General features: G+C 37.4%; 1 long non-coding RNA gene across 1 annotated transcript; it reads left to right on the top strand.

The window, feature by feature from the left end:
* On the top strand, positions 1-897 carry LOC112948300. Its single transcript, XR_003249581.1, has 2 exons — positions 1-37; positions 131-897. It is a non-coding gene; the product is annotated as an uncharacterized LOC112948300 (long non-coding RNA).
* The last annotated feature ends 7758 nt before the right edge of the window (positions 898-8655 follow it).

Genomic DNA, 8655 nt, shown 5'->3' with positions numbered 1-8655 from the left:
AAAAAAAAAAGAAAGCCCCACTTGGATAATTAGAACGGTAAATCTGGCTTGCTTTTCATTGTCTTGTTCGTGGTGTGTTTATGTATGTAGATATTTATGGCTTAGCTAGCACCAGGTTGTCATCCTTCAGGTTTCGTTGATTAGTTGCTCCTGTGATACTGGACAACTTGAAATATTACTGGGGTCGATAACAGAGCAGGACGCTTCACCTTTCTGCTTCACCTTAAAGTTGGTCAACGGAGTGAAAATCTTCCTACTTCATAGCCGTCTTGCAAATATATTTACTTATTTTTATTAACTTGAATGTAGATCAGATTTCACATGGCAGCATCTCTTGGGTCTTGCTTGCTGTTAGGTTAATTTTTGAGAATGTCATGTAATACAGCATAGATATCTTTATGCAATGTACATGTAATCCTGTATGCTGATTGATTTTCTATACTGTCATTCACATTCTGAAAATCCAAGTAGATTATGAATCTTTTCAGTTATGCTTTCATCCTAATTCAACTTGTGTATCCTGCCAAGGCAAACCAGTCAAGTGGTATTTCTCAGCAGTGTAGTTATTTATTTTCTATTTAAGGAACAGCAATATGCTACTGTTTGTACAGCTTGTATAATTTGTAYAGCTTCTTAATCCAGTAGACTTTTGTTTGGTAGGTTAGTAATTGCATACAGCGATTGTAGTCGTTGGATGTTTTATGACACTGGACAGCACCAGGCTTTCTGCACATTATGAAGACCGGGTTTTAGGAGATTACATGTCTTTGCCTTATTGCATATCATGATTTCATAAATTTGTGCTTTTTAGTGTTAACTGTTTATGCACTCAGCTAGTAACCAACCAGATATTTATGTGAGGAAAGCAAGGATGTTTGGTCAGTTAAAAAAATGCCAGTGCATACAGAGGAAAAACTGCCTTCTTCTGAGAAGATGCAGGAAACTGAAAGCATTGGCTGCATAGCTGACAAGAATGACTGACCTGAACTTTATTCCAAAGTGTGAGCTAAACTATTCCAAGTTTAACTCAGACAAAACTTAACTGAATTAAAGCACATTTATTGTACTTAGCTTCTCAAAAAGGAAATAAAAATCAAGAGAATACATTTATGTACTGATCGAGCTACCTGTCTGTACATGTACAAGAATACCTGCACAAACACATGTATGTACCAACACGCTAGCGGGCCAAGGATAGCACTTGTGATTCCAGGTTTTGAGCTGTGRAGGACCACAAACAGTGGTGAGGAAAGTTAGAAGGGGAAGAGATTTACATCACTTAACCTTGCTCACACATTTTAGGAACTAAAGTCAGAGGCTATTTTCTATAGTAAAATCAGAAAATGGGATGCCAAGTGCTCTTCAGAGCACCTAGTATAGGCTTCTGCTCTAAATTGCTACTTATTGTGATTACACCTCTATTTGAATTACACCTCTATTTGAATTAAAATGACAGCTTATGTTAACTTAGTTATTATTGTGGAAAATAGAGAATAATTCAGGATAGAGCAGGCATTAGATATTTACTTTTATTCTGCCAAATATTAAGATCTATTGACCCAAGAGGCAAATATTTTCCTTAAAGGATAAAGATTATGTTTTCTCACAAACATAAGAATTGCCTATAATTGCCAACAACTCACATTATCTTTTTGTAGTGTTATATTAAGAGGGAAAGTGGGAGTAGAGGGAATTGTTTCTCCTGGCAAAAGGAAACCACCTCAGATAGTCAGACTGAGTGGTTAAGTGGCTGGTCAGCAACATTACTCACAGCATTGACAATACCATGGAATATTACAGTCCAAACATTGCAACAGGTAAAACTGGGACCTTTACATCAGGTTGTTTTAAGGTACTACTTACAAGCRTATTACTGTTGGTACCCTCGTCCTCTCCCTCTTCAATTAACCGAGACATTCTTATGCACGCTAACCATTTGTCTGAAAAGCATTATCCTTTTTTGACATGATTTCCACCAAAAGTTCAGCAAGAGCAATGTATCATAAATACCTGCAAGCTTTTTCATTTTGATTGTGGAGATTGAAGTGCTGGTGCTGTCAAAATAAAAAAAAATAGTAATCAAACCCAAGCCATTACAGAATTTTAATCGAATAACTGAAATAGAGTTTTAGGTAAGTTGGAAATTCTGCTTGCTTAAGAGAAGATTAACTGAGCTTATGTGGTTTTTATTTCCCCCGTAAGTTTTTGTATCTGCAGCTCATGCCACCTTCTGTGAAAGATGCCTTCAGATATTTAAGTCCACACTTCCTCATTCTCCCTGCCTTCACCTCTGCTATCCCCAAATTACCGCCCTTTTATACAGATAGCAAATGAAAGGGCTAGCTAAACTCTCTCAGGCAAGAAGCACTCACTGCTTGCAGTCTGACTTTTCAGTACTAAGATTTCACTAGAGCTGGGGTTACAGACAAAGAAGACATGACCTCTCTCAGATGCTCATGACATTTTGTGTCACTTCCACATCTGACAGTGAGCTATCACTATTTCAGCATTGCTCTGGATACAGGTAATTAAAATTCTGATTTTTTTCATAACTTATCAGTGCATAACTGTTAGAAGTTACAATTTATTTGAACTGAAAGAGTAACACTCCTGATCTACTGCCAGGTTCAGTGGCTTGTATTTGATATTGGCCCTTCACCCCAAAATAGGGAGAATAACTAGCTTCAAAATAAAACTGACTTTAGTATTTTAAAACAATTTTAATAACTTTGTCTTTTAAATAATTACACCACTTGTAGGTGTCCATGAAACCTGTGGGCTATCTATAGAAACTATTGAGTATAAGTTGTGCTACAGCATTCAAGTGATTGGTGTTAGGTATAAAACGTAGTGCGTTTTCAGTATTAGACAGGTTGTATCTCTCAGCTTTTTGTGCATTTTTTTAATGTTATGCTCCTGCCTACAGTATATATAGATGATTTATGGTTACAAACAATGGTTAGAGATGTTCTAATTGAGGCTTCAATTGTTATAGCAGTTTTACAAGAATGCTCATTTACACTGTTGTAGCATTTAGCAAGGATAGGTCAATGTGATCCATTATCCTGCAACTGTTGTATGATGTGATTCTGTCAAAAAATATTTGCCCTGGTTATATATGTATTTTTGCCAACTAATTGTAGATATGAGGCATACAGTTGCCCTTTATTACTGTATAGTGTTTGCAATTGTAATAAAATTGTAGAAATCTCTACACAAGGACAAAGTATTTTTTTCATTTGACAACTGATATCCATGATGGGATAGTTGCACATGGTAAATGCTCCTGTCAGACAAGCAAGTCCTTTAGAATACAGACTTTACATTTTAATTGAAACAAGGGCATATTTCAGAAAACRCTGGAATATATTATGTATATTTAATTTTGTATTACTTCCATGATGGTCTCACAAATCAGTGACAAAGTAAGAGAAGGSAATTGGTGGTCATTTCCTTCAAACTCTTTTCATACCTTCAAACCTCCAAACTTGACTGTGRATAAGTCACTAAATACTTCAAGAGTATTCATTAAATACTCTTGAATTCTCATTGCCTACGTTTCAGCATTAAAGACTCTAATTTGAGAGACTTGCTCAGAAGTAGAAAACTTTAAAAATTCATGTTTGACTCTTACTTCTATGTATGTATTTGCAGGTTTTCTGCCAGGATAAAGGCAGGAAGTTTGAGACTAAAGGGTGGATAATTAGCTTTAAGCAGCAAACGTTGCTTGTTTTACCACTAAGCATTAGCAACTCAGCACCACAGAAACCGAAAGATTCCCGAGTTATCTGGTTATCCACGATTAAGAGATTTTCTGCAAAGCATTCCCTAGCATCACCTTTAGAAAAAATACATCAACAATACATCAAGTAGCCTTGTTGAATATATTTAGATATTGTTTCTCAGTGTCAAAATGCAAGCAGGGTTTTGAAAGTTTTCCTTCAAAGGGGAAGCAGGGCCAGCTGAAGATACGGTTTATCACAGCAAGAAATGGCCATTGGTATTAAATTGATTAAAACTCCAGAGGAATGCTCTTCCATCAGCTTAGGCCCAATTCACTGTACTTTGCAAGAAAACATTACCATGTCTAATGACAGTGGTCAATGACTGTTGGATGCTTTGAATGATCTGGTCATTTATTGATGATGAAAAATACAAACAAAGGTTTGATAAAGAGACAGTAAAGCACACACACAAAAAATAAAGGACTTAGAAAGTCATCTTTCCCACTAGTAGAAACAGCTATTATGCCTCAGGTGCTAAACGGTTAAAAAGTCATTCCCTGCCACAGGGAATATTGGATGGCATAGACAGTGGCATTTTTGAAGAAATAAGCTTGGCCATGCAATAAGGGGATGATGTGATCTCTCTGGTTGTGTGTATATACTTGTGTGTGTGTGTACACACATACCTATTCAAATACACATAAAAACTTGATAATGTCCAGATACACAAACTGAAATGAATACAAAGTTATCAAGAATTCTGAAGGAAGATAGGAAAGTGACGTGCTAGAGAAAGAGGAAAGAAGAGTGGAAAGGACATCCAAAAGAAGACAAGACTGTAAATCCATTCTACAGCACTCCTTTCAGTCACAGAACACATGGATTTGGGACAGATTAGGTGAGAAGGAATAAACTGGCTTACCTAACCAAGAAAAGCTGCTGCTTGTGCAGCAATGAGAGGTGATTGCAATATGATGGATGTTTTATGATAAAACAGAACCAGGAATTCCTCCAAAGGATACTCTGTGCCCACTGAAGTGTGTTTGCTTTTGGCAGCTTTCTCCTGATTTGATCGGAACTCCTCATCCCTGCAGCTATAAATCATAACAAAATTATACTATAAATCACAACAAAACTATAACAAAACAACTGCAGAAAGTTTTCACCTTTAAAAGAGTGCTTACCCACTCTTAACTATTATGCCCATAACTGCATAGTCATTTATGAAAYAACAGTTCTGAGCAAGCAAGCAACAGTTGGATACTCCTCCCCTTTCTATCTACAATGGTGGGAATAAACACATATTAATCAAATTTTACTCCTTTTTCCTGTAACAGCACTTACTTCCCAGAGCTGCCAGGATTTTCTTCCTATATGGCAGTAGAACAAGGAAGCAGAAAAGCTGCTTCCAGTCTTTTTTATGGATAGGAATGACAAATACGCCCTGCTATTGCTTCCTACCTCTGACAAAGAACACAATGCTCCATGAATCACTTCTAGAGTCAGCAGCAACTGCAGACCTAATGTTACATGTTGTCCCTTCTCCTCCATCTTTCCCACTCAGTCTCACCACGTCTCTTAATCTGCATCTGGATCGCAGGTGAGACGCTCTCAACCTCAGCCATCTCAGCTTCTAGCCTTTTGGCTTCCTGGATTGCTGCTGATTGCACTCACCAAAAATGTACTGACAGTACCCTGACTGTAAAACAATTTGTGCGGACAGCTAGAATAGTTGAATTGGTTGTTTCTCCCCAGGTGGAAAGCCTGTGTACATCATGTTTATGGTAGTTTTACTGCAGTATATGAAAAACAGACATTTTCTAGCTCTAAGTGCAGATGATTTCTGTATCCTGACCATATTAGTAAGGTTCTAGATGCATAGATTAAGACTATAATTGCATCTTTTGTTAAAGTGCTCCTGCCTCTAGAAAAAAGGAAAAATGTTCCTGGCTTTTTCATCTGTACACAAACACCATTGTTTTTTCTAGCATTAAATATATTCAGTTCATTTGAACTGAGCATAAGATTATGAATTTTAATGTGGGGAAAAAACCTATCAATCAGTACTGATTTTCTTGTAAGGACAAGAAACTTTGTGCTAAATTATAAAAGATCAGAATAGCTTGGACAAACCACTTTAGTAGGCGGTGCTGGAGCCCACAGAGYACAAGTTTCCCAACTCACAGCAGTGATTATGCTTCGCTGAGTCACTGAAGAAGAGCAGGACAAAGAACTGTAACAAAGAGGTCTATTATCAAAGAATGATCTCTGAGAGAGATTTCAAGCTGTKGCTTATTGGCATTTCCACCACTAGAAGAAGTAGGCAAAGTTTGGACCCCATCCAGAAATGTTTACAGATGCAGCCCAATCAGTTATCATAGTATTTATCTCCAGCTGGTATAATAAATCCTAGTAAGTACAAGACAATCTTCTAACATTGCTGCAGAAACAAAACACGAATGTGGCTTAGGTGAAATTGCTAGGGGAATGTAGCACTGGCTGGAAAACCTTACTTGGAAAACGTGTCAATAGCTCATTACAACTACTTACAGTTACAAGTTACAAGGCCTGTTCCAGGAGACTCTCCTGGGTACTGTTGAATGTTTTCATTAATAGTTTAATATCAGTTAATTTAATTATTCATACATAGTTTAGCTGAGGGAATAACTTGCACACTTGGTAAGTGCATTGGAGATACAAGGTTTGTGAGGAATGCATATAGGTTGAACAGTGGAATTAAAAATTGTTTTAGGAACTCAAAGAAATGCAGTTTAACAGAACAAGTCTTAAAGATTACACACAGCTAGGAACAACCAAGAAGGCAAATATAAAATAAAGAAGGACTGACTAGTCAAAGAGGTCTATCCTAATATATGCTAGCAATATGACAGATGTCATTCATATTCAGATCATTGTAAGCTTCCACTTTTTTTCTGGAGAAATGCTATGTAAACTTATGCTCCATATTCTGAATTTGGACATGTTAAGGACCAGTCCTCCYGGGCCTCCGCACAAGGAGGAGATGAGCTGGGAGTCAGAGGGGCCCCAATACAGTCTGTACCTCACCAACAGAATACAGCCCCACTGGGTCTGAGTTTGTGCTGGTAATGGAGTCCACCAACAGCCCCAGGCAGGGCAAGAGGAAAAGCAGGATTGGAGGGATCTGGGGATCTAGTCAGGATCTACTAGAGACTGGGATAGGTCTGGAGACTGGGCTGCAGCTTAGTTCCAAGGTCCATCTAGGAGTCAGAGATTGGACCAGTTTGTCAAAAGCTTTTTGTATTCTGTTCCTGGTTTGTGGCACATATTCATTGACCTTAAATTTGATATTGTTTGCAAATATAATAAATACATTCTTTGGTTCCATTATCCAAGTTGATGAGGCAAATACAGAATTGGATCTGATCCGGAAAATGCCCCAGCACAACCAAATCAATTCATCCTTTCACTTGACCATGAACCATGGATACCTGGATGTCTACTTCCTAGGTATGGTTCCCAGTCTCTTTTACATATCTTCTGAAGTGGTTCCACCTAGATCACATCTCATTGGCCTGCTCACAAAGTAGTCATGAAAGACAGTGTGAGAAACTTTACAAAAGTAAAGATGTGTACATCTGATGTGTCTCCCTTATCCATATGACCTGCTTCCCGTTGTAACAGAAAATTATGATGAAGATATGACAAATACAATTAAAAAAAAAAATTAAAAATCTGAATCTGATGAAGTAAGAAAATCTGATGAAATAAGAAAACAAAGCATTTTTCCACCCAAGAAAACAAGGAAGCCAAACTTTTAGAAGTTCTCCTAGCAGTTTGTTAGGTTATAGTTGTATCTTGTTACAAGTAATTATGTGTAAGAAATAACCAARCCATGTTTAGTCATTCGAATGGATGAATCTCTCTAAGAGAACAAAGAAAATGGGTAGACAGCTGGAAGGAACTAACCTGTTTTTAATGTACAGAAATTAGATTTGAAAAAAGGCATCAGGAAAGTGTGGAAAATATAAATGAGTTAAAAAGAGATGATAGATTTCTAGTGAGATTCCCAGGGCTTTTTTAGATGTTATCCTCCATGAGCAGCTGCTGTCTCAGTGGTACACATCACTGGTTACATGGAAGATTTCTGTCTAAAGCATGACATGTTTAATTTCAGAAAAAAACAGTCATTAATTTCTAACTTCAAAAGTCTGTGAAGCATGTCACTCATTAATGACAACTGCAGAAATCCTGAATGCCGCAGTAACTTAATCTTTAAAAAGAAATGAGGAAACTCCATCCTGCAAATGTTCAACATTTCTGCCATGAGCAGTAATTCTGAACACTTCAACATCATTTCCTCCCTGGACACTGGTGGGAAAAGGGCAGAAGATGTAAGAAAATGCTAGGCTATATAACCAACTAGGACAGCAAGGAAAAAGAAAGAGGGAAGAGTTGCCACTCACAAGAGCAGCCCTCAGCCTCTATTGACCAGGCAAGATAATTTATTATCTTATTATCTTTATTATTTTATTATTTTAGGTTCAAAATGTGAAATGTGTGTTGACATTTAAAAACTAGAAAGTAAAGATGTTAACTGAGGGATGCTAAACTAAAGTGTATCAAGAACCACGTAGTTTCACAAACATATTATGTCCCCACCCAGCATCAAAATATTACATGCTTTGATAGGGAGTTTTATCCATTCATTTCTTCCTTAACTGCTGTTTGGTAGAAGTGTGCTTGCACCCTACTGCTGACAAAAAAGGATGCAGAGTCCCAGACCAAAGGGATTTAACTGTCTCCTCCATTAAACGAGAGCATGTCCCAGCCTGTGGGCAATGGGGAACTGCTGCAGGGCTGTGGTGCGTTAAAGACAACATCAAAAGAGCTTCTCTAATCAAGTTTTCATACAACTTCCTGTATTTAAATTTGTACTTCTGCAAGTGTT

This window comes from Nothoprocta perdicaria, unplaced genomic scaffold (genome assembly GCF_003342845.1).
Source record: "Nothoprocta perdicaria isolate Ctin4 unplaced genomic scaffold, notPer1 scaffold_100, whole genome shotgun sequence".
NCBI lineage: Eukaryota > Metazoa > Chordata > Aves > Tinamiformes > Tinamidae > Nothoprocta > Nothoprocta perdicaria.
This window is presented reverse-complemented; position numbering and strand designations above follow the sequence as displayed.